The sequence below is a fragment of the Canis lupus genome, chromosome X, assembly GCF_048164855.1.
Source record: "Canis lupus baileyi chromosome X, mCanLup2.hap1, whole genome shotgun sequence".
NCBI classification, from domain to species: Eukaryota; Metazoa; Chordata; class Mammalia; order Carnivora; family Canidae; genus Canis; species Canis lupus.
In genome coordinates, this window is record NC_132876.1 from 85524582 (window position 1) to 85551639 (window position 27058).

Here is a 27058-nt window from a genome sequence, read left to right on the forward strand (position 1 = left end):
GAATTCATGCCCTCTTTTTCTTGTTTCTCTTTCTCACTTCTATTATTTATTCCCTTTGATAAGCCAGCCTTCCGTGGCATGGTCCATATTTGATAGCCCCGTCATTCTTGTCTCCCAACCAAGTCCTCTCCCCAGTACCTCTTCCATACCCCTACCCCAACACCACCATATCTTCCTCCACTACTGGCCTGGCCTGGATGCCTGGCCTCCAAATGGTCTTTGTTACTATTTGTGATTCCTCTACCCTATCACTAGCTGTAAATCTCATCACCTCAGTGTAGTTAGGGACTGATTCTTAGGTATTCAGTGCATCTGCAGTAAGCATCAGTTATGCCTTTGAAAATTCTGGTTCTGGTATGCCTTGGTGGCTCAGTAGTTGAGCATTTGCCTTTGGCTCAGGTCGTGATCCTGGGGTCCTGGGATCGAGTCCCACATCAGGCTCCCTGCAGGGAGCCTGCTTTTCCCTCTGCCTGTGTCTCTGCCTCTCTGTGTGTCTCTCATGAATAAATAAATAAAACCTTAAAAAAAAGAAAATATTCTGGGTCTTCCCATTTGTAAAAACATCAGAATGGTTACCACTCCACTCCCTACCACCACCTCTGAACATTTGCGATGTTGGAGGGCAGCAGAAACCCACTTGGAGTACTCCCAAGAACTCTCTTCAGGGGACTCAGATGCTGAGAATTTAATTAGAACAATTTTTTAGTGTCTTCCTCTGCAAATACTGTTTAGAACACTTAAAAAAAAGAAAACTAAAATACAAATAGAAAATTTCTGGTCATGTCTTTATCGCAAGGGCATAAAGATAAGTCAAGATGGGACAAAATCAGGTTTCGGAATATTATTTCTACTGCATGAGAAACTTAGTCAAAGTAAGGAAAGTTACTAGCTTGAAATGTAGAAAGTCAAATATAGCCATATCATTAAGTTTGCTGTGTTTGGGCGGCAGGGAACTAGAGGGCTGGGGGTTGAGATATCCAAGTTACTTCGTCTGAAAATACATCTGGCGCTCTCTCTCTCTCTCTCTCTCTTCTTTTTTTTTTTTTTTTTTAGATTTTTATTTATTTATTAGAGAGCACATGCAGGAGCAGGGGGAAGTGGCCGAGAAAGGGGGAGAAGCAGACTCTCCTTTGAGCAGGGAGCCTGACCTGGAGCTCTGGAGCTCAGTCCCAGGACCCTGAGATCATGACCTAAGCTGAAGGCAGATGCTTAACTCACTGAGCCACCCAGGTGCTTCTCAACATCTGGCTCATTTTATGTGAACCTACTATTGATATATATTTCTAGATTATGTAAATAAATCTTGGCTAATATCTCCAAAATGTTCATGTTAGGTGGCAGATTTATAAATGTATAAACCTGGGCATACAAATTGTCATCCCTAAAGAGCTGTCATTACAGATTAGTTTCCAAATTGAGGAACATAGAGGCATAGAAAAGTTAAAAGACTTCGCTTATTCAGAGTGCTCTTGAAATATTTTATTTGGAGACAACCCCCCATCCCCAAGGTTGTGCTGGCACAGAATACACTGTCCCATAAATAGAAATGAACTTTGAAAAATGTGACAGTGTGATAAAGACACTATTCTCCTCGAGCTCCTGTGTGTGGAATATTCTGTAAGGGTACTAAAACCATAGGGTACACTTGCCTATCTATAGATAAATAGATATATTGTGCTTTTCTCTTCAGATAGCCAATCTCCCCCCCCTCCCCCCATGGTAATACTTAGATTCCATGAATTACTAAATAGATTGGATTTTCAAATATGGCAAAAAAGGAAGTGCCTTTCTATAGAAATCTGTAGAGCTGTACCCTGACTACAAATAATTGAGCTGTGTTCTTACACTCTCTCTACATTCCAGAAAATTGATTTTATATGTTCGATCCATCGTTTTCTCATTATGACTCCTAGTAAATTCTTAAAATGATGAGGATCCACTTAACTCAGCATAAGGAAGTTCAAGCAGTCTGTAAGCAACTTTATTCTCACCGAAAACTATTATAAAAGAATGTCCACTTTTCCCCTTGGGTTTGTTGTTGCATGCAGCATTCCCCTCAGTAAGCTCCTGAGAGGTTAAACTCATTTCTGAGCAATTGTTTTCATAAACTCATTATTTTGCTTCTAGCACTCAAGGCTAGATAGTGTGTAACCTGGTCTCTACCCAGTATTAGCCGCGTTGTTTTCACACTTCTCTCCAAGGGCCAAAGATTATCTCACAGAAGCTCCGAAATAATTCCTGTTTCTGAAATTCATGTGTAAAAGGAAATTTTTAAAGGAAGAGGGTGAGAATCAAGTTCAAACTCTTAAGAATTTTTGTAAAGCATTATATTGATTAACAAAAGCTCTCCGGCATCTTCTGGCAGACGTGTGAGAGAAGGCAGTGGTTGTAATTAATTTTTAGTGAGCACCACATATTTGATAATTGCTCTGATTCACGCTATTATATTCCTCTTCCTTCATCCACAGCAAAACAAGCTTAATTTGATTCATACCCTTAGGAAGAAAAAAAAAGCCTAAGATTACTCACATGGCTGTGATTCAGCTCTTGGCTCCTGCCACCTCCTCCTCCTCCTCATCCTCCCTTTCTCCCACCCTGCCACCCCCATACTCACTCCCACCCAGTGGCGTTGCCATCAAAAAACTGAGTCAGTTCGTTCTTTAAAAATGGGTGGGGAAAGAAGACAACTAATAAAAAACTTTTCTGAGCAAAGTATACACTGCTTAGATCTGAAATCACTGCAGGAAGACAGGCAAAGTGGCTGCTTACATAACATGAAAAGCGTGGAACAGAGGCAAGCTCTCATCAAGAAATGTTCAGATTGTCTTATATAAGTCTAGATACAGTTTGTGTGCATGCCTGGAGAGGTGTACACATACATAGCTACGTAGGTAGGGTTTTTTTTTTTTTTTTGAAAATTCTGTAATCCTGGGACTCTCACACATACTGTGTACACAGGTACACTGACTTTGTTTACAATCACCAAGTGAATCTAGCAGCTGTCTAAAGATTTTTGATCATTCAAACATAGGTGATAAAGTTGCTTTGCAACCTCTCCCTCCAAAAGCGGCATGATTTGGGAGCCTAGGATTGTTGGGTCTCCCCCACCCTGCTGCCCCGCCACCCCAGAATTGTAAGATTGGTAACCGGGGATGGCAGCACATCCTTAGTGGTGGCAAACATCATTGAGGCAGTCATTTCTGTTCACTCCTGGTGTTTTCTCAAATAGTCCCATTCTCCAGATGAAACAAAAGCCTCAGAGTGAAATGAGGTGACTTTCCCACATCCCCACAGGTGAGAGTCCCAGAGCCAGCCCTGGAACCCAGGCTGTTGGCATCCTGACCTGTAGTTCTGGTTTGTGGGAACCCGACACAGTTGGATCATTTGGTATTTCAGCGATTGCCTGGGGACAGGAGTGGTAGCTGAGAGGAAGTTCTATGCTGGAGCTCCAAACCTGTCTTTAGCTGAACTGTGTTGAATCGGGTCTCTGTGCATCTTGGAACTGACAGCAAGGGGGGGATCAAACCTTCCCTCCAAACACTCATTTGTAATCCTAACCACCTTCTCTTCATTTTGCTGCCCCCCCCCCCCCCCCCCATTATGTTACCATCTGTCTCACAAAGCATTGCCTGGATAAAGACAAGTCAGAGCAGTTGCTTGTCCTCGAACAAAATAGAGAATCACTTCTTGTATCCCCCAGAGCCATGTCAAACACCATATTTGTGGAGTTCCATATTTATAAAGTTTGCCTGAGCCTCAGAAATGTCCTGTTTGCTGTCCCTTTTATCATTCTTCAAGTATGCTAGATGCTGGCTGGAAACGATTAGCTTTCGTTACTGAAGGGTTTGTGGGATGCTTGAATTTCTTCGTATAGTTTTCATATGGAAACCCATGTAGTTTTCTCCTTTAAGAAATGAAATTTCTTTTTTTTTTTAAAAGATTTTATTTATTTATTCACGAGAAAGAGAGAGAGAGAGAGGCAGGAAACATAGGCAGAGGGAGGAGAAGCAGGCGCCATGTAGGGAGCCTGATGTGGGAATTGATCGAATTGATCCCGGGAACTCCGGGATCATGCCCTGAGCTGAAGGCAAATGCTCAACCACTGAGCCACCCAGGAGTCCCAAGAAATGAAATTTCTTTTTTTTTTAAATGATAGTCAGAGAGAGAGAGAGAGAGAGAGAGAGAGAGGCAGGCAGAGACACAGGCAGAGGGAGAAGCAGGCTCCATGCACCCGGAGCCCGATGTGGGATTCGATCCCGGGTCTCCAGGATCGCGCCCTGAGCCAAAGACAGGCGCCAAACGGCTGCGCCACCCAGGGATCCCAGAAATGAAATTGATTAATGAAAGACCACATAGGAAAGAATGCATGCTAAGGTTTCTTTCGGCACCCCCTTCACGCCCTCCATTCCATGGTTCTCCCTTAGGATAGCTATTGTAAGGTTTTAAGTCTCGACCCTGGAGAGACCATAAACAGTAAATCTGAGGTACTTTTTTCTGAGCCTAGAGCCACTTCCTGGCACCTCTGTTTGTGGGCCCCTGCCCCCGATACCCCATGTCTTTGACTCATTCACCTTCTTTTCTCGCTGATGAATTTCCACGTCTTGGCCCATCTGGGCTGGCTAGAATGGAAGTTCTTTTTGAATGCTTTCCCTGGCTGGCCCTGACCCGATCCTATAGTACTGGATTTTGGAAATTCTGAGAAATTTGGATAGAAAGACCCAAACAGGTGTCAAATGTAGATTCAGAGGAGTATTTTAAATCATTGAGACTTTGGGAGCAAAATATGGCTTGGCTAGGTGTTTGCCATCATTGGTAAAATAGTTCCAAGGGATTCTTCTTTAAAATAGTTACAGAAACTGTATTTTTCTCATGCAGAAATGTTGTTTGGGGAGTGACTAAGGTTATGTAGGACTCTAATGATGGCACAAAGAACAGCCTAAGGGTGGAGGTTACATGATAGTGATAACAGCAAAGCCAACCTTTAGGTGCACCTGAGTTGCTCAGTTGGTTAGGTGTCCCAACTTTTGATCTCTTCTCAGGATAATGAGTCTGGGCCTTGTGTTGGGCTCCATGCCCTCAGAAAAAAAGAAGAAGAAGAAAATAAGAAAAGCCAACTTTTATATAGTGTTAACTATCTGTCGGGCAGACCCTGTCCTGAGCACTTACATATATTATATTTTTAACCCAGGTGCCACACCTAGGAATGGCAGAGCCAGGATTGGAATCCCAGCAGGTCTGGCTCCAAGCTTTTAAAATGTTATAGATTCTGGGATCCCTGGGTGGCGCAGTGGTTTAGCGCCTGCCTTTGGCCCAGGGCGCGATCCTGGAGACCCGGGATCGAATCCCACGTCAGGCTCCTGGTGCATGGAGCCTGCTTCTCCCTCTGCCTGTGTCTCTGCCTCTCTCTCTCTCTCTCTGTGACTATCATAAATAAATAAAAATTAAAAAAAAAAGAAAAATAAAATGTTATAGATTCTTTTAAATGCCAGAATTTTAGGTATTTGGTTTTATTAATGTTCTGCGTTCATAGTCTGTTTTTATTTCCATCGAAAGCCATGTAATTACAGATTTTATGTTCTGTGTATCTTATGAAGGTAACTTTCTATCAGCCAATAAAATTTTACTCAAAAAAGTCAATGGGCTAGATTAATACCTCCCTTTTGAAGTATGAATACATTTTAATAAGTCAATGAGAACTATGTACACACGGTTAAAATACCAAGGCTTCAAAAGTGTCATTGGGCTATGCACTTCTTAATTGTATTGTGTGAGTTTAATTTCTGAAAGTTGATTCTGTATGTAAATTTAATGTAGGGTTTTCATTCCAGTAAAACCCTACAGGGAATCCTTTTGTAAAGTGAATAGACAACTCCTGATTTAACTCTTTTTCTCTTTATCTGGCCCCATCTACCAATTTGAAAATTAGATATTTGAACAGTTCTGGAATACATTCCAGAAGTAGAGTGTATTTTCTCTATCGTAACAAAATTAGTTCCCATCAAGGCATAATCAACAATAAATGCCAAGCCTTAGCCTGAGCAGTTGCTGACTTTGCTCAAGGTTAAAGGAAGTATGCTGAAAAGAGATAACTATAGTGAAACTGCTCAGACCGAGCCTTCCAGATTTTTTGTGTGAGGCATTGCACTTCTTATTACTGTGTTCTTCCTGTCTGCGTAATACCTGGGAACACTTTATTCCTTGTAATGCCACTCCCATCTTGGTAGTAAAGTTTTTCCTGAAGGGGAAGATTTTTAGGCATGCCCATTTGTTTCATTGGAATTTTTACAGATAACAGTAGTTGATGATTTTCAGGGCTTTATGGTGCAGCTTTTAGCAGGTCGGGATTACAGGACTGTACAGATTTTGTGTGAGTGTGTGGTAATGTGGTTATATTATACTCACGCGTGTTCGTGAATAGTTCAGGTTAGAATGTAACTCAGAATAAATGCAAAAGTGAAAGCCTCAACGTGGCTCTTATTCTCCCAACCACTTCCTGAAGAACCTGCCACGTGGGCCCCAGACTTGGACTTGAACTTGGGTCCTCAGGACAGAAAAGAGTCTGAGGCCCCCATGGTAAAAGCCTCTAGTAGCCCTAAACATATAAAACCTGTTTACTGCTATCATGTGAACTCAGAGGTTGGGTTGTGTCAGTCATAAACATTTTCGACAGATTATTATGAAGTTTTAAGTATTTGGGAAGAGAGCCAGAGCTTTGCCATACCTTAAAAATCATCTTGCAACTTTCTCATCTCTGTGATCTCGTTCTTTGAGACTGTTTAGAACGTGCGTTCTGATCCTGTAATGTACAAGTTATAAAGGAAAAATGTGAGCTTGTCAGATTAACTACAATCACCAGTCTAATAAAACTGAGTCACATCCAAAATGGGCTGCACTTACGCTACCCTCCCATTCTAGGGAAAATATGGCTGGGGGAGGCAGTGTGAGTCATCACCTGGTTTGTTTGACATACGCTTCCTTCCATAAATTGGGAATGGCAAGCAGCAGAGTGTTCTGGACTTGTCGGGGAAAGAGCTAACAGCCTTGCATGATCAAAATAGGGCCTTTTAGGTTTGAAGGATGAGGTTAAGTCCATGTTTTGGCTTTAGATGACGGGGAGGGGGAGAAACCAACAGATGGAAACAAAGGACATTTGTAAGTACCATTTGGGGGGGGGTCAAAGAAATGGTAGGGGGTTTTTACAGTTGAATTTTTTCTAGGACATCAATATGTAAGAATTAAATTGGAGGGGTTAAAGCAAAAATTGATAGGTAGCTAGTTCATTGGTGTGTGTGGGGGGGCTCATTTACTTAGTAAGAATGTTCTTGTTGTAAGCAGTCTAAAATGATTCCATGAGAGAAGGTTAGGGGTGTTGGGAGAGGGGACATCTATATATGATTTGGTAGTTCCCATACAAATTTGTCAAAACAGTGTTTGATTTTGTCTGAGTTATCTGACCATTTTGAAAGAAGTGCATTTTGGTTAAGAAACTTTTTCATGGTGAACTTGGAATCTCCTTCAGGAGTATTTCGAGGGGATGGGAAGAGAGGGGACTTCTGTCTCTTAAACATTTTCCTAAAGGAGTTCTGCAGAAGTTCACTGGAGCCTTTTAAAATAAAGACGTTTCAAATGCAAAAATTGTCAGGGAGACTGTAGAGGAAGGAGGAGTATATTTATAGCTGAAGTGGGTTTGTAAACTCAGCCTCTGCTTTGGGCTTAATTTTTAATATGTGCCAGGCACTCCTCTGATTTCCATCCTGGCTTGGTTGTCGCTCTTTCTCTGTCTTGTGTGAAGCTCGGGTGTTCTCTGTTTTAAAGCTGGAGTTGTCACAGCCTGGGCGTTTTCTGTTTCGGCTTATGGCTTTTTTTTTTTTTTTTCTCTTTTCCTGAATGAGTGTCCTTTGTGTAACCCCAGTAATTCAGAAATCCTGCAGTCATAGGGACTGCCCTGTCATGTGACTTAGGTACTAGGTGCTGCCTGTGATTGGTCAGCAGCTAATTGGCGGGTCCCTATAAGAGGTCCTGCTTCGAGTGTCCAGCCACTCTCCTTCCTGGCATGCTGCTCAGCAGGGACAGAGGTGGGGGTGGTGGTGGCGGGTGTCCAGTGATTCAGCCACATGTGATAGATGACCAAGTGACTGCTTCCTTGGGGTCCGCACATCAGTGGAAGACACCCACAGTGGCTGTGGCTGACTTGATCAAACTCTGGCTCCCTGAACTGGTAACTGTCACTTTAATATAGCTTACTGATTAAACTCAGAAAAATGCAGCTAAAATATTTTTGCCAGGAACTTGTGTGGACTTTACTCCCTGTGTCCCCCCACCCCGCACCCTCCCCTCCTTGTTCTTATTCATTTTGTAACAGGAATGAAATGCAGTTAACTCTTTAGAAAACTTTCGCAGGAAAAGCGCCTCGTGTGATCTGGAACAAAGACATTTTATAATCAGATTTATCAAGCTGTGAAGAGGGAGTTTTAGCGAACGGAAGCAGCAGCATTCTGTCACCAGGAAGTACTGCTTTATCCAGAATTGGTAAGTGAAAAGTGGCATCGTTCCCTAATAGATATCATATGGTGTCTGTGGGAATTGTGAAATTGTTCACAGACCCCTAACAACTGTGTTGAACCAGAGAACATATAAACAGAGTGAGGAATTCTAGAAAAAAGTAGCCCAAGAATATAGCATAAAGTCTGAGAAGAAGCCTGGTTATTAACAAAGATGAGTTGGGCTCTACCAGTTTAGACTAATACATGTAATAGAACGTGTTGACTTTCCCCCTCCTTTTTCTTTTTAGTGGGGAGGGACAAATAAAATGGGTTGTTTGGTAGACCTGGGGCATTGACATTCCATGGGTATGGATTTCCATTTAGTCTGAATAGGATGTGTAATACTTGAAGGGATGCTTTCAGAATTACTCAGCTCACACTATCTCTCCCTCTACCCCAAGATGTCCAGCATTTAGTTAGAACTCTACAAAATGAAAGTTTAAGTAATGCATTGGAAACATTTCCTACCGATCATGAAGGGCAGATTAAGCTGGTAATAGACTTTTTTACATTTGTGTCATGAATTTTAAGATTGTTCTATTTGGTTACAATTGGTACAGCAAAAGGGTGGATATTTCTAAATAGACCGTCATGTTCCAAGAGACTGTGATGATCAGTTCTTACTGGTGTACATGTGTTTGTCTGTCTCTTCTCTGAAACAAATTCAGTTTTGTAATCTTGATTCTGGGCTGCCCTAATGTTTCAAATTGCCAAAAAAATACAATAAATCTTTGAATACCTGTATTATGTACAATAGCTTCTTACTTGTAAACTGTAGAAAACCACAGCTTTGTTTTAGGCATTTTATATTATCTTGATTTCTAGATTTGGTTTTTAGGAAATGATCATGCCGGGAAAGTGGAATAGCATAAAAAAAAATAGAATTAGAAGGGTGGGTTGTTATCTGATCTTACCGGTTTTCTTATTGGTCAATAGAAGCAATCATGTGATGGGTACTTATAGAATCCTATGGGGGAAAAAATGTTACTTAACTGCTAGCGATTATATAGGTAGTTTTGATGACATTCCTTTAATGAATGGGACTCTATAGAATTGGAATGGTTATTGACAGTGGTAAGTTTGGGGTTCTATAGGACACAAGGTTATCTATTTTTTAACTACCTTAAGCTGAGTTGAAAGTTGATCTGTGTTTGATTTTTGCTTCCCCATTCTGTTAACTTTCAAAATCTTAAACTCTTTAACTTAAAGGGGAGAAATGTATAGTGAAAAACAGGGTAGCAGTGCTGCAGTTTCTTTCTGTTGGCACTGGGGTGGGATGAGGTTGGCGGGGAGGGAGATGAATCTAGTAGGATCTATTTTTTTTTTTTCTTAAACACTTGGAAAACTCTTGATCAGTTTTTCTCAGACCAGTAGTTCTCAAGACTTTTGCATAAGGATTTATTTTCAAGGAAATAAATAAAAATCAAGGTGAACGTGGCCGTTGAAAACAGGCAGATCTCCAATAAATCAGATCGGTGAGCCATATGTGTGAATATTACAAGTTATTTGAGTTAATTAAGGTGTGGCCGAGTATGGGAAAAATGCTACTTGTTTCCCTGAGGCCCCTGAATTTATGGGGTTTAGGATCTTGAAGACAGAAATGGTGTCAAAGCTTTAAAACATTTACAGGTAACCTCTCTGACTGCTAACTTGTGTTGAGTGGTTCACGATAACTTTTAATTCTGTATTTCCTGTAAATACTTGGGCAAAACATGATTTTAATAATTTGGCTAAATACTGCCATGCTTAATGGAAAAACAGCCTCTGTAATTTTTAGGCTTTATTCATCTATTTAGAAACCATTGTTTTTAAAGACAAAAATATAACAGGAGCAGGTTGAAACAATAAATGCCAGAAAGTATATCCTGGAAGAATTCCTTTAGATCTTCATGTTTTTAATTGTTTGCTCTTTTATTAGCAGTTTCTTAATTTTTTAGAAATACGTGTAAAATAAACACCATAACGTTGCCCTGAAATTACCCACTGGGGTTGCTGAGAGTATTAACATTTTTTGTATACTCTGAAAAAATATTAATGGTGTGCACATGTCTTTGTGGTCATATAGAACTAAAACCTGTGAGGGGATCCAGGTCAAGTGACAAACCTCAGAAGCACATCTCATAAATTGTATTTGATATTTGCATATTCAGGGATATAAACCCATTGCCTTTGGGCTTGTTTCTTAATTGAGTGTTTGGTGTGATATAGAGTTCTGTCCAGTTACATTTTCTGGAGGTAGGTATGTGGCTGTGTGTATATGTGTTTGACTGGAAGAGGGGAGCTTTAATTGCTAGCCAAACAAGTGGCTGTTTGTTAGAACCGAGATAAGCCTCCTAGTGTTGTTCCTATGACAACTGAGGGGTGGGGTGTTGAAATGTAGCTTTAACTTCTCGGGTTTAGAAATGTCATTCAGACCTCCCACTACAGTCTCATTGAGTAGGAGGATAATGAGAAGGGGAAAAAAAACCATGAAGCAACATAAGTATCTCCGTTGATTTCGTGTCTTCCTGACTTGCCTTTGTGTCCGGATCACCATGGGAGTGGTAAACACAGGTTTTGAACAAAGCAATCCTGCAGTATGCAATAAATGGAAAGGGGTCAGAGAAGTTGGAGAAGATAAAATAACAACATATGGGGGTAATAAAGAGGCGGGAGAAATCGGCTTCCATGGGTTTGTGCAAATCCTTTAGCCAGTGCTGACCAGCAGTGAGAACATCTTGAACCAGTTACTGTGCAGCTCTTCAAGAGCTACAGATCTTTCCGTAAAATGCAACGGGAAAGAACATTCCTTTGGCAGCAGGATACTTTACCACTTTGGCATAATGTGGGCACATCTCCAGGCGGACTGCAGAGAATACGTTTGCCTTTCAGGTACCCGTTTTTAACTTAATTTGTTATTTCGTAGCTTGTTGGTTTCCTGTGGGAAAGAGAAGGTTGTACAGGGAAAGTAGTGGTGAAACTTAAGTCTGTTCTCCTCGATTCAAAAATTACTTTAAGAAACCCTTCAAGATCACTTGAGACCTGGTGTAGGAATGAACTGGTTGGCTGAGTAGTTTATGATGCACTGGATTTTGGGGGAAGGGTTTCTTTAGATTATATTTGGCATAGATTAATTATGCAGTCATGGATTTTCCATGCCCAAAGGGCTTCCTATTTTCCACTTCTAAGTGGTTTTGACTATTTATTTGGTCATTAACCACGCCGGAAGTCAGAAAGGAAGAGAAGACTTCAATGGGTTTTACCCCTTGCTTAATATATATGTGTGTGTGTGTGTGTGTGTGTGTGTCCGTGTCCATGTCCGTGTCTGTCCACCATCTCTTCTGAAACCCAGAAAGCTCTGAAAACCAAAGTATTGTTTTGTAATAGGCTTGGTGGTAAATCCTGACCTGAACTGATGGCAGGCTATTTATAGTCTATTTATTCCACTTAGTACAAACATTTGTATATTTTACTATAGAAATAGTAATGTGTTTGATCACCAGAGGGCTGTACCAGCCCCTCCTCCCCTCGCCAGAGTTTTTTGTAGGTAGAATAGTCACCCTTTCATCTTTATCAAATCATCATATAATCATCAAAGTGTCCGATAAGGGTTTGTGGGACCCCTAGTGACTGATATACATTGAGTTCATATTCTGTGCCAGGCCCCACTATACATGAATCCCTGACATCTAGAGCAGCGCCTGGCACATAGAGGTATAAAATGCTTCACATATATTCACTTCTTTAATCCTCTCAAAAACTGAGTATCAACAATGTGATAGTTATCCCCGTTTTCCATGGGGAAAGTGATGCGCAGAATGGTGAAGCAACTTGCCTAAAGTGACACAGCTAGGAAGTGTAGTAGAGCCAAGGCTTGAAAACAAGCAATCTCACTGCAGTGTGCTCCTAATGAGTCCACTTCACGTATGAGAGAGGCCTGGAGATGTGGCTCTGGGACTCTTGACTGAGTCAGAGGGACATGTCAGCTACGTACCTGATTTCCTTGTCCCCCTGTGTCCCTGTCATCAGAAGCTGATGACCTCACCACCATGGTCCTGGTCAGGGGCCTGCTGGGGAATGCTTATACCAAGGTGTCCTGGGTGGGAGTGCGGGAGTTCCAGGGGTCTGAGAGGCTATTAATCTCTTTTCAGCCTTCCCAGCATTGATCTCCATCAGCAGCCAGCCTGACTTCTTTATCTTGAAAAATCAAGACACACTAAACAACTCTTTCCTTAGCCCCAAGGAAAGGATCTTGAGTGGGGGATGGGGAGAGAAAGTCTTTTCTTAAGACATTTTCTGGGCCCCTAACCCAGCAGGAGGTCTGGGCTCTGCTGAGGGCATAGATCACCTCGGAGGGAGGGAGTTCACTGGCTCTGAATTCCCTGGCCCGGGAGCCACACTGGGACAAAGCAGGGGCCCCTTGGGGGAATTCAGATAGCCTGTGGAACTTGACCTCCATGACTCTGAATGCACAAAAGGATACTCTTAACAGTACTTTTCAAAAAAGTATATAAGGCATCTCTCTTAATACCTATATATTTCTAGGGCTAAAAATATTCATTCCTTCCAAGCTAATAGCAGCGTCCCCATTCTACTTCCCAAATTCACTATCCCTCTATCTCTCTGCTCCACTTAGTTTTTCTTCTTAGCACTTATCTCCGCCTGATGTATTACTTATTTCAGTCAATTACTTAAATATCGAGGATATTTTAAATTACTAAGGAGGCTTTACAAAGTAAAATACTTCCATATATTTCCTTAGATAGGGTGCTGGGGAACTATACCAAATATTTATTCCAGTGAAAACATGGAAACCCATGTTTCCATGGGTTAACATGAAACCACCTACCTGCTACTGTTTTTTTTTTTTTTCCTTCGGGGGGGGGGATTAAGGAAAAAAATAGATAAAACCATTCTATAATATTACATTAAAGAATGTAAGTGATCTAATCTTGGACGTTTCCTGGCTGGAGTTCCTAAGTTCTCAACTGTCACCTATTGCCTTTCAATCCTATACCGATTCTGGTTTATACATTCCAAAGTATTTGGGATAATCTAAAACATTAAATGAAAAATACATGTATCTTATTAACTGTAAATAATACAGTTATGCAAATAGATCATTAGAGTTCTTTTCTTTAATTCTTAAAGGATTAGATGCATATAAAATTGAGTACAATATGGTTTTGTAAGCCAATGTAATATTTGGGACATTTTGTTCTTAGTTCTATTTTAATAGCAAAATGGTTTCTTGTTGCTTTCGTTTATATGGTCAGCCTAATGTAATATCTTGCTGAAAGAAGCATAACTGCTTACTTGAAGGTAGAGGGTGGACTCAATGATTATGAAAAGCAAGGTAAGGTTTTATTTTAAAGGATCTTCCTTTCCTGCCTTGTTAAGATTTTTTAAAAGATTTTATTTATTTATTTATTCATGAGAGACACAGAGAAAGAAAGAGGCAGAGGGAGAAGCAGGCTCCATGCAGGGAGCCTGACATGGGACTTGATCCTGGGTCTCCAGGATCACACCCTGGGCTGAAGGCAGATGCCCAACCGCTGAGCCACCCAGGGATCCTGCTTTGTAAGATTTTAATTCTCCTTAAGCATCTGTTCTACTAAAAGCCTATTGCTGGTGGTGGCACTGGAGGAATGCTTTTAGTTTTCCCACCTCTCCTAAAGGCAGGTGGATGAAGACTTCTTACTTAATGAAAGCCCATCAGTTTCTCCCAGGATTTGTGTGACATCTATGGAAAGTGAGACTAAGGTTCTTTAAAATGAGAGAAACTCAGTTGAGTTTGTAGGCACCCAGTGAAACTTCCTGGGTTGCTTTCAAAGTTCTGATTACCTGGGGGGGAAAATCTTCTAATTTCCAGGCATTTACTCCAGTGAGTATCAAGTATGTGACCATGGTTACCATGACCTCAAGAAGGTCCCTGTTCACAGCACCCATTGAAGTGTTTTGCTCTCCCCGAGAGGCCCAGGCTTTGGAAACAAGTAGACCTGTGCTTCCAGCTCATTCTGCCCCTTGCTAGTTGGGTAAGCTACTCCATTTATTTCCCTAAGCCCTAGAGAGTGAAGTGTCAGTATTAACTGGCTCATGGGGCTGTTTTGTGAAATGAGAGAACATGTGTAAAGAGCATGCTGTGGTTGCTGGAATAGTGGTGCTTAACACACTTGAGTTCCCTTCCCTTATCCTTTTGGGAACAAACTTCAGTTTTAGTCTCAAAGCCTGTAGATCCATTCTAAGGTCTAGGTCTTTCTGTTTCATATTGGATTAAGGAAAACAGCCATTGACGGTGGTGGCTGCCATTTACTGCCCACTTTTTTACACCCATGTGCTAGGTAGGCACTGTTGCAAGTGCTCTGCCCACACACCGTTCAATCCTCTGGGCAACCCAGTAGTGCAATAATTATGCCTATTTCATAGATTAGGACACTAAGGCATGGGACTAGGGGACCATGTTGAGGGACATTCACCCCATAAGCTGTGGAACCGGAATCTAAATCCACATAGGCTCTCACCAGTATAGTTGGTAAGTACTTCTGGCAGAAAAGCAGAATAGAAGTTGACTAATCCTGAAAGTCTCAGAAATGGTCTTCTCATTTCTCTTCTGCAAAGTGTCATGTCTTCCAGGCCTGGCCCTCTCAATATTGAAATACACAGTTGACTTTTTCTGCTTCTTATTTCACGAATCAACAGGAGCAATTTTAGTCATTTGTGTTTTTATGAGTTTAAATTAGGCCACTCAAATCCAGGAGGGGAATTCCTTGTTTTCATTTGATCTCATGCACTAACAAATTTACTCATATAACTTCCCCTATTTTTTTCTCAAATATTTTCACTTGAAAGTGGGGGTGGAAGAGAGAAGTATGTGAGCATTTGGGTCCCAAGGATGCACTTTCATTAACCTTTTTGGCAATTCCTTGTCTGGCATAGAACTAATCCATAGAAAAGTAAAATGAGTAAGCATCTATAATGACTAATGCTTTTGCTCCACTATCTCCATCTAGTTCTGGGCCCTATTTAGAAGGGCAAAACTGCAAGGTAAAGAATTACAGGAAGCCATTTATGCACATAAAAGCCTATATATTTAGATAAGGAGTTGATTTTTGGGGAATGGGAAAGGGGTTTCACCTTGAGAATTTCCTCCTCTTTCAAATGTGGGCTGAGAATTTGACTTGGAAGGTGAGAGCGGGCTACCCTAGCCCAGGGATTCAGGGTGCTTATACATCTCTTTAAAACCTCTCCTGGCCTTGGACTGAGCCTGTCCTTAGGAGGACATACTAATCGAGCCTGCCTGCCTTCCTTCCTTCCTTCCTTCCTTCCTTCCTTCCTTCCTTCCTTCTTTCTTTCCTTCCTTCCCTCCCTTCCTCCCTCCATCCTTGCTTCCTTTTTCCATATTGTCACATAACTCATTCATCGCCTACCTGCAGACAGATGAAAGAAAGTACAGAGTGAGGGTCTTTTAAGGGGAAGGCTACCACTCTTTGTTCCTTTCCCCTCAGTGACTTCGTCTTTTATTTGATCCTTTGCCATTTTTTGCGACAAGGCAAACAGGCTGACATTCATAGAAGTCTTTAAGCATCTTCCTCTGGCAGCTGGACTTCTTTTTTCAAGGCAGGGAAAGAAAAGGCTTGTGACAGGAAAATAATGCAGATAAATGGCTTCTTTTCTCTTTCTTTTTTTTCTTTTTCTTTTTCCTTTTTCCTTTTTCTTTTTCTTTCTTTTTCTTCCTTCTCTTCTCTTTTTCTTTTCTTTTCTTTCTTTTCTTTTCTTTCTTTTTTCTCTTTTCTTTTTTTTTTCTTTTCTTTCTTGATGGTGGTAGAAGAAGGGTGCCTAGTAGGGAATGTGGCAGGAAATACATTCTAAGAACTCCTGAACTTTCAACTCCTTTCCCTGTTTGGAGAACATTAGAGATGGCAAAGGCATCCACAACAATGTCTTGGAAATGAATTTTTAAGTAGAATTTAAGCTAATTTGGAGCAAAAAATAAATCCTGCTCTGCGCTCAGTTAAATTTATTGTGAGTTTCTGAGAATATCTTTAAGTAGAGATGTGAAAAATGAGGGAGACCTTCTCTTTTTTGTGTTTGTAGAGGGAAGATGAGGATACATAGGAAAGGGGGATTTATACTACTACCGCTGATTTTTAACGTGGGGGAGTCCTTTGCCATAGGTTTCAGAAAACACCTAACCATCTACATTCTTTATGATGGCACAGGCTTTGTATGTTTTCTGGTACAGGGTTGACCACAGCAGCAAAGGCAATGAAAGCACTTTCTGTCTTTCCACATGAACTGTGAAGTTTGCATCAACAGGAGATCTATACGGTGCAGTGAAGGGAAATATCGATGGCTCATTATTTCAGGGCTCTTCTCTCTAAGCAAGATCAAATAAGGACTGTTTGGGACAAGTTTGGTTGGTAACACAGTAAATTCTATCATTTTATCCGTCCTGTTTGATATCCATACTCTATAAACCCCTTCTTTGAAAACCCTTCCCTTATCTTCCTCCCATCGATAGCAGGAAGAGAATAGAACTATTCTTTCTCTCCCCACCCCCTAGCCCTGCATGACTTTTCCTAATGTCCCGGGGAAATGATCACTTTCCTACAACTCCTGTCCACCTGGCTCTTGAAGTCTGGGGTATTTGGTTAAATGTCAACAAAAATAGGCCCAGGTGCCAACTAGACTTCATAAGCTTGTAGCAGAACAATTGGCAAAATGGCGTCATGTGGGAAAGTTCATTTTACAAAAATGCGGTGTACACCTACCCCATGCCAGATGTTGTTTTTGGTATGGGAATAGAACACTGAGCAACGCCCTTGCCCGTGTGGCAGGGGGAGACTTGACAGTGATAGAGCCAGTAAGTATATGCCAGGTGTCAGGAAGTACTTATGAAGGAAAATGAAACCAGGCCAGACAGAATGAGTATCCAGGAGTCTAGGGAAGAACAGCTTTATACAGGGATTTTGGGAAAAAGGCCTCTCTGATGCTGTGATACTTGCTCAGACACTTACCTGTGGGCATGTGGACGGTGTGTGGAGGAAGAGGGTTCTACGCAAAGAAAACAAAACCACTGCACTAGAGATGGGAACAAGCTTTGTATGTCCCAAGGTTAGAGAAGAGGCCGGCATGGAACAGCAAGAAAGGCTGAAGGTTAGCAGATGAGGTCTGGGAGGTAGTGAATGTCAGATCTCCTAGGGGGGGTCCTGTTGGCCACAGAAGCTGCTAGAGGGTAGGAGATGAGAAATTAGAAGGAAAATGATGTTCCAAGAGTACGGGTGATTTATATAGAGATCCTGGAGAGCCCAGCCCATGGTGCCTCATAACTGGAGTGTGTACAAGTTACCTAGGGCTCTCTTTTGGTAAAATAGTTACTATATGAAAACCTTGGTGTAGAGCAAGAGAAAATTGAGCTGTCCACGCCTTATCGGTTAAGGAGCCCAAAGTGGATAATTCTTCCTGTCACATTTATTCTTCGGGGAGGTGTAGGGTCCTCAAGTGACTAGCAGTGAGGCAGTGGGATGTTTCTATTCCATTTATGCTTGCCAAAAATTCACGCCCCCATGGGGAGTGGTCTTTGCTGATTTTACACTCAGTGAAAGAGTTCAGAATTGGGAACTGCCATGGTTTCCAAGTAATTTCAGTGTTAAAAATTCCATGTTTTCTTTTTCTCGTAGTCCTTAGGTTTATGTTCAGTTAAAGGATAGATTTCCTCATAATTCTGTATGAAAACTTGTTCGATACAAGTTCAAAAGCTGTGTTACACAGCACTCGTGTTACAGTTGGAGGCAGAAAGGGAGCGTGGGAATGTCAAAGCAGTTGCCCAGTCAGGATGTGTGGACTTGGATCTACGTTTTTTCTTTTAAATAATAAAGTTAAAGGCGTTTTCACAATCTCTCAAAGATACAGTTGATTGCTGTAAGTGGATTGCAGCCCCTTGTCATCATCTGATCCAACGTCACCTGATAGTAAAAGTCCTCCCTTCTCTGTAAGGTCTGTACAGTTTCTGTCATCTGGGGCTTTTCATGTTAACTGACATGGCATCATTGAGAACACACACAAAATGTATGTACACGTCACAGCATTGACATTGGACCACGCAACCAGGTCTGACAACCTACAGTGGTTAGCAGGTGCTTGATGGCTATTTTTAGGGATTGTCCAGGTTTATCTTCCTTCACACCACCCGAGACTTTATATCTGACCCTTAGCACCTTGCCCGACTTTCCGCTAGTTAGTTTTGCATTTGGGTTAGCACCCGTATCCTTTGAGCCGGGGACCCACCTGCAGAAAAGAGTTAATTGGTTTTGTCATTTATAGTTTAGTTCAACTGGACCGGATTTCCTCACTGCCTCTGGCTGAAACTGACTGAGAGAATGAGAGTTTCACTTGTGGGTTGGAGAAATTAGTAATTGGGGGAACATAGAGTTTTTGGTGGAGGAGGGCCTATTGTGCTCCTTTCTACCCTCCCCTAAAGTAGGCACTCTGTATTGGAAGAAGGGAGTGAAGAGTTGGCATTTCATATGGAAGCCAGGCCCCCTCGGATGAGGTGGATTGGGAGCTGAGGGAGAAAGGTATAGATGTGGATAAGGAAGGATATAGGAGAGCCCTAGGAGACCTGTAGATTTCTGGTCCTAAGCCAGATGGCCTTGGGCCCTTGACTTATTTCTGGCATCCCTTGACCTGGGATCCATTCCTGCTTAGCTCTTGATAAATGAGGGGTGTGTTCGTGATACAGCAAGGAATTCAGGAATGGGAGTCCAAGACCCCATCTCCCCCAAATTTCTCCTATGTACATCTCTCAAGCGAATCTGCTTTCTAGGGGAAAGAGAGCTCTGTATTAAATTAAGGTCCCTTTGCCACCAGTCCCTGACTTCTAGCTTTGAGGGAAATGCATATATCACCCATGAAGTGGTGCCTTCTCTTTGGTCCTTTTTCTTCTCTTTGGCTGGTCACGTCTAATGATCTCCTGGGGCTTGAGCCATTTTGCCCCTTGTACCCTGGGATTTCCCCCTCTGCTTCCCCCATATAAATAGACAATTTGTTGCCTTGTGTTCTAAGACTTTGATATTTCTGCCTCTGACTGGAGTCTATTCTGGAACGATTGTGTGGTGGCTGGGCACTGCAAAATGAGTCAGTTCCTGCAGTTTGGTTACAAGTTCTCAAAAAGTATTTCAGAATGTGGATGTGGTCAGCATAGTCATTTTCCAGGCATCTAAAAGGAAACCCACATCAACTGTAACAATTGAGCTGAGAACCCATGGCCCTGCACAGCACAACCGGGCCTGCTTTTTTCCTCAAAGGAAAGCCTATAGCTTGCCCTCAATCTACCCTATCCTGTAGATCTTAAAGAAGACTTCGATCTTCATGCTTAAAAATCATATTTTAGCTGTTCCTGATGGCACAGTGAGCTAGAGATTTGGCCATTGTCACTTTTTGAACGTGGGCATGAGTTTGACATAAGAGATAATTTTTGTAAAATGGAATCTTGAGGGATTTGAATACAATTAGCACAGAGTGTGAAATGTGACTTTGGGACAGAAATGTTGGTGATTTGAGCTATCACTCAAATCACGTGCTGAAGAAGAACTAGGATGGTTTAGGTACCATTAGAATAAGTGAAAATACAATTATTTAGTTTACTAATTTGAGTTCTGAACCTATTTAGAGTTAGCAAGACCAATAGAATTCAGTCCTTTTCAGGCTTCAAAAAGAGTTTCAAGTTGGTCATAACATTTGGAGAATATTTTAGTTCAGCACTGGTGGATTCTGTTATCCTTGTGGGTACCGTGAATTATGTAAAATTTTGATTGAATTCTTCATTACCTGTCTTGCATCATCCATGTAAACTTTTGGATTTTTCAATAATGAGGAAATAATCCAGAAAAAATGGGCAAACGGTTTGAACAGACAGTTCACCAAAGAAGACAAATGACAGATAAGCACATGAAATGATATTCACCATCAGTAGTCATTAAGCAAATGCAAATGGAGACACCAGTAATACTCCACTACATACTGGTTTAAATGGCTACAATGAAAAAGGCTGATGATCATACCAAGTGTTGGTGAGTTTGTGGATGATCTAGACCTCTCTTAAGCCATTTAGGTAGAAATGTAAAATGGCATGGACATTTTGGAAGATGCCTGGCCATGTCTTAGAACTTTAAACATACACTGACCATATAATCCAGGTATTCCACTCCTAGGGAAAAGAAAGCTGATGTCTACATGCTGTGTTTACAGCCATTTTATAAGTAATAGTTAAAAACTGGAAGCAGCCCTAATGGTCATCTACAGGTGATTAGATCAACAGATTGTAATGTATCTGTCTAATGGATATTACTTAAGGACGAAAAGAAGTGAGCTATTAATAGAGTCAGTGACATGGAGGACCCCCCCCCCCCCTTGAAGAGAAAGAAGCCAGGCAGAAAAGAAGTACATACTGCATGATTCAATTTATAGAAAATTCTAGGACATGCAAAGAAATTTATAATGATAGAAAGCTGATCCCTGGTTGCTTGGGGTGGGAGACCTAGAAAGGCAAGTGGGAGGGATTACAAATGGGCACAGTGTACCTTTAGGGCTGGTGGATAATCCTCACTATCTTGGTTGTGGGGATGGTTTCACAGGTGTACTCATGTGTCAAAACAGTCAAGTTGTGCACTTTAAACGTGCAGTTATTGTGTGTTATTCCTTGTAAGAAAAACTGGGGGAATAAAAGAGCAATCACTATTATGGTAAGTGGAACATTATTAATGCCCTTATTTTGAAAAGATGAAGACTTAGCATCTCTTCTGGGGGGAAAAACATGCTGAAATTTTAATGGTTTGGGGATAGAAATACAACTTTCTAGTACAGATGAGGAGACTGAAGTTAAACTGAACATATAATAAATGTGATAACTTTAGTTTCTCCTATTTCTGAGGAATTGAAACAAGTGGTTCAAGATGTATTTTATCCAGCACTGTGGGGCCCACTGCCTCCCCTGTTTATAAGCATTTGCCCTCAGACACAGTTACTGTAGCACTCACCAGATGATGAGGGAGGGCTAAGGCCTCTGAAGCAGGGTTAGATTGCAGAGATAAGACATGAAAACACCACCTTCAGATTCAACCATTGTTAGAGAAAGAAATCTATTTGCAGAGCACATGGAAATAGATCAAGTACTTTTATAAACCTCGTTTTTTGTTGCATCTCAATAATCCCATTATAGGTAGGATCAGTATTATCCTCATTTGCTTGGGGAACACACAGAGACCCAGAGAAGCCAAGCTATTTGTTTGCTGGATCACAGAGCCCCCAGCTTTTTGGGTAAACATCACCATTCCTCCTACTGCACCTTGCTGCTTCCCCAAATTCTTGTCATTGAATATTTGGCCAGGATTCTTTACTCATCAACTAGACAGGTGGTCACAAGAGTCCCCTCTGTTTGTATATGAGCTGTTCATGGCACAACACTGAATGTGCAGCTTTGTAACACCAACAGGTAGATGAGCAAGCTTAATTTCCATGCACTGCATCATGGCTTCCATCAAGATTGCCAAGTTCATAATAAATGAAATTATTTTAAACTCTTACTTAAAAGATACTGAACAGTCCTTAGATGGGTCCCAGTGACTGAAATTGGTGGCTTTGAAAGGACACAAATCAGCTGAGAGCAGGTGCCATCAGGGTTTACTTAGCCAAGACTGGCCCATCCGTGCTTGGCACCCTTTTGGTCCTTGACTATGTTGACTAACATTTATTCCTTTTTGCTCTTTGCCACATTCAGCGGTCCTCACTCTTCAGTCTCCCTCTTCTTTTTTGATGGGTCTGTTGCCAACCAAACTTCTCCCCCGCTTATATGATAAACGATGTGGGGGCCAGTATAGCCTTTTGTCCTCTCTAGGATGGCATTTCACAAAACATGAATGTATTCAGGAGACCGGGAAAAACTTCTGTGGTTGGCTAGCTCCAGGAGAAGCTGGGTTAAACAACATTAAATAGGTTTCTTTCCTGCAGGGCTTCTCAGAAATTTTTATGTTTGTATTGAAACATCAAGAGGAGCATATGGTACATGTACAGCATTTCCCAAATTTAATAGATTCAAAAAATTGGTGTGTGTGTGTGTGTGTGTGAGTGAGTGTGAACATCTCTTGGTTTAATACTCTAAAGTTGAATACACTTTGGAAAATGCTGTTTTGTAACTTGTTATTTGATATGTTGGTAAAATGACAACTTTCCGACGAGTTTTCTGTCTGTCCCTCCTGGCACATCGAATACAAAACATGATTTGTTTTCTTGACTGGGTTTCAAGAGTTCGAATTTTTTAACTTTTTATTCATGGTTTTAAAGCTCATTCAGGTTTATTTTAACCTTAGACGATCAGGAGATGTAATCATATGAGGGCACAGAGATTGTAAGGTTTTGCCTAAGGATGAAAGTCAATGGAAGGAATTTCTCTTGTTTTGTTTTTCACCAAACTTTATAGATCCTGCCCTTTGGAATACCTCCATTTATTCCATCCCTCAATCCATGGTTTATCCTGGCTTCTGTAGGGGCAGATAAGAAAGAAGAATGATGTACACACCAGCTCCGGTGGGCATGGGGCTTGTGTTAACTGCGAGTGATGACAACAGCAGGATGAGTTTGACTTCTCAGCATGAAAAGAATTATTGAATGGAATTTTTTTTTAACAATTTCTTCCCCAGAGCACAGAAAGTCGAATAATCAGCATAGGACTTAAAAGAGATAATGTCAGAATGAATAGTAATTGTCAGCAAGAAATTTGAACAGTTTCAATGCTGCTGCCTGCCAGCTGGGAATAGGAAGCAGGAGAAGGAAGGAATGTGGGATTAGGGACACTGAGTTGCAGTGTGGACCAGGTGATTCAGGACTTAGGTGAGTTGGGATCATTCCTGGCTTGTCACCTCTCCATAGGGTGTGTGAGCAACCTGCAGGCTGGCTATGCCAGTAAAGCTCAGTCTTGTGGTTTGGATTGCTCGTCAGGCTCTGAGATTCACTGGTCTTCTAACATTGCCCGCTTCCATCTAGTGTGTTCTCATTAGAAGTTGAGGGTTCCCCTGCATTTTTGAGCTGCTTATGTGCCCCGCCATTTTCTCCAAATGCTATTCCTTGCTCTTCCTTTTTGACTGAAAATCACCACTACAGTCCATTGCCATTCCTGGTCCTCAGATTACTGCACCCCCACCCACCAATGGCCAGCACCCCCCCCCCATTTCTGTAACCCTCTTTAGCCAGCCCTTTCAAGGTTATATTATTCTTTAGTGCCAAGTATCTCTCATGACCCCTTTCTCTACTCCTAGAAAGAGGAACCAGATTTCTCCTGTGTTACTTATGAGGAGTATAAACAGCAGTTGTGTTTCTGTTATGTATGTTCTGTTATGTTATATTCTTTCAACTTAGCGAGAAAGCTGGCCACTATATCTCTCCGCCCCCCCCCCCCAATTGCACAGGAAGAAAGACTTCCTTCCTTCATCTCTTGCCTTTGCTCAGGCCTGTGAATAATCTTCCCTTTCTCTTGGACTCCGGATGCTCATCTTTTGTAACTTTTTTTTTTTTTAACTCCCAAGAGTTATTCCTTCTATATCCTTCCCCTCCCTACTTCTGGTTTTCTCCAGCTGAAGCCTTCCGCTTCTGCATGGTTAATGGGCCCACCCATGAAGCAATTCCTTCGTTGAGGAGTACCTTGGTGTTGTGGCTGGGTGTCGGGCTTCCGTTACACAACCCTTTTCTCCTTGGCTTTATTGACCTACCTACATCTCTCCTCCTCGTTGTCATTTTCAGTCATCTTATCTCTTCAGTATCCATTTTCCTTTTTACGGTCTAGACCACTTTTGTGATGATCTCAAAAATCCATCTCCAGTTGGAGAGCTTGATCTTATGATATTTTGTCTTCATTATGCTTTGAATTTTGCTCATTTTAATTAGATTGCTAGTATTTCTCTAAACACTGACCTGTGCTCTACAGAACCATACACACACACACACACACTGGCAAAAACTTAGCACTGTGATCGTAGACCTAGTCCAGCATCAGCTAATGAGAGAAGAAGGGGAGGGAAATGCTGTCGTCATGACTTTTCATGGCTCTTCGTCAGTCCTGAGTTAGTACCACTGAAAGAAACACTTTTGTTTTCTATATGACCAGTTGAACTGGTCACATGTCCCCTGGGTGGCGATCACTCTGGGGGCAAACACTTGATACTGCTGTCTTTCTTCCGTTCTCTAGAAGTTAACAAAAGAATCCAATTCTGCCCTTTCTCTTTATTTAACACATACCAGAACAGTCTTTATAAATGTCAGTTAATTTTCCTGCTTTCTCAGTGGAATCCAGGTTTTTATCCAGGTCCTCTTGCTGATGGTCTTGTGGGTATTGTAGCCACTAGGTCATCAGGTAGTATCACCAGGCATGATATATACATGTAGCCCTCCATCATTTCAAACCACTGTTTCTTTAGCCCCTCCAAATCTTCACATGTATCCGTTAGCTGTCTTCCTTTTTCCTTTGTGGTATGAGCTCTTTACCCAAACCAATAGTTTAAAAAATCAATGTATTACCATAGACCTCACAATAACTGAAGCCCAAACCGACTCCTGGTAGACACCTAATGATTTTTGGAAGAGGCTTCATTGGATCACAATAGAGTTCATTTTGTAACCTTCACAAGCAAAAGAAATTGTAACATATGGATGTTTCTTTTGTTCTTTTCTTGTGTTCTCTTCCCTCCCCCACCATCATCTGCTCAAGTGGTCTCAAATTTTTTTTTCATTTCACCAGAGTAGATGTTGCTTACCACCATATGGAATCAGGGCATTTAGGAGAGCCTTCCTGATCTCCCAGGACTCTTCTGTACTGCAAGGGATTATATAGGAACATGCACTCTGAGCTGGTGCTATCACTAGCCTATACTTTCTGTTAAGAAAATAGCTTGATCCTATAAGCACTCACAAATCTTATAGAAAGGTACCATAAGATTAAGATGGGACGCAAGTATTGTTTAAAGCATAAAGAAATATTAAGAAATTTCCTGAAATGGAGATACTCTCTCACTATTTTTTTGGCTTATTTTATTTTATTTTTAAAAGATTTTATTATTAAGTAATCTCTACACCCAATGTGGGGCTCGAACCTACAACCCCCAGATCAAGAGTCTCATACTCTGCTGACTGAGCCAGCTAGACACCCCTTGGTTTATTTTTTGAAGTGTGTTAGTACAGGTGCCAGGCACTTCACTCAGATTTCCTTGACAAATGTTTACTAAAAGATCACTATGATGCAGTGTGCTCTCCTAGTACCTGGGAAATCTCTAAAGAATAGGACTCTCCATTCTTACCCTCAAAGAGCTCACATTCTCAGAGGGAGACCCATTTCTACACAGATAATTGAAAAGCAATTTGGCTTGTGTTTCTGGCTGAGACACAGACTGAGGGATCTGGAAGCTGGCCCTGGGTAGCATGTAGCTAACTTTCCAGAAGACTCTGAGAAGGCCCTTTAGAATCCTAGAAGAGTCTTTTTGTGCTGGGCCCAGAAGAGGGAAGAAGAGCAGCAGGCCAAGCAGTGTGCAGAGGCCAAGTATTCGGTCCTCTTCAATCCATCTGGGGTGAGGGAAACTTGATGGGAAGAGTGAAGAGAGATCAGTTGAAGAATGTTGCATCATGATATTCAGTGGCAAAAGGAGTTTTGAACACTGAAAGCAGAGGAGTGGTGGAAATTTGCTTATAAATGAAGCCTGCAATATTAGGTGTGTGGGATACTGGTGCCTTTAGAAAGTAGCCCAAAGCTTAGAAACATGACCAACTTTAGAAAGAGCCCAGTAGTAATGGATTAACTGTGATTAAATAAAAGTCTGAATCAAGGAATCTTGGGAGAAATGCCTGCTTGGTTATTTCTGGGTTCAGAAAGCAATCCCTTTGCTTTGATATTCTTATTTATTTTTTACTTAATCATCGATAGGATGCAAATTACTTTTTTTTTCTCCAGTGATTAGGGTTCCTCACTAAGTTGCACTGCTGACCTTGTATGAAGCAAATCGAAGGGTTTCTTTCAGAGGTAGGGGCAGAATGACAACGAGATGTATTTGCACTTGGATTTGAGCTCAATTAATTTCTGGAACTGGTCTATAAGAAAGAAGGCTATTACTTAGGTGAAAATTATCCTTTTGCTCTGAGGGTTATTAATGAGTAGAGTGATTCATGTTTTCATCCAGCGATTGTGTAAAAAAACTTCGGTTTTCGTTGAGAAGGATTAAAGGCATGTGTCTAATTGCTAAATATTATTCTTAAGAAACTAGTCTGAGTCTGTCTTTATGGGTTCTAAGTGGTTTCGCCTTTAGAAGCTTGTTTTAGGATCTTGTGCCAACCCCATCCCTTCCCAGGCCTGTTCAGACTAGAATTATCTGGCAGGGCAGGTCTTTTTATGTTTTGAGCAGGAGCGTCTCAGAAAAGGTTCACCTCATTCTTCAGGTTGGCTTGCAGAGCAATTTACTAAATAGAGTGATGTGAGAATCAAGTGACCACCAGCTGGTGTA

General features: G+C 41.4%; 1 long non-coding RNA gene across 3 annotated transcripts in view; it reads left to right on the forward strand.

The window, feature by feature from the left end:
- Window positions 1–27058, forward strand: part of LOC140628789 (uncharacterized) — a 112033-nt gene that overhangs the window by 79073 nt on the left and 5902 nt on the right. Inside the window, exon 6 of one of the 3 annotated variants that reach the window (XR_012026751.1) lies at window positions 8363–8529. The exons of 1 other annotated variant lie outside the window; for it this stretch is intronic. This is a non-coding gene — a long non-coding RNA (uncharacterized lncRNA). The remainder of the gene's footprint in view (window positions 1–8362; window positions 8530–27058) is intronic. One more of the 3 variants, XR_012026750.1, reaches the window with a different exon arrangement.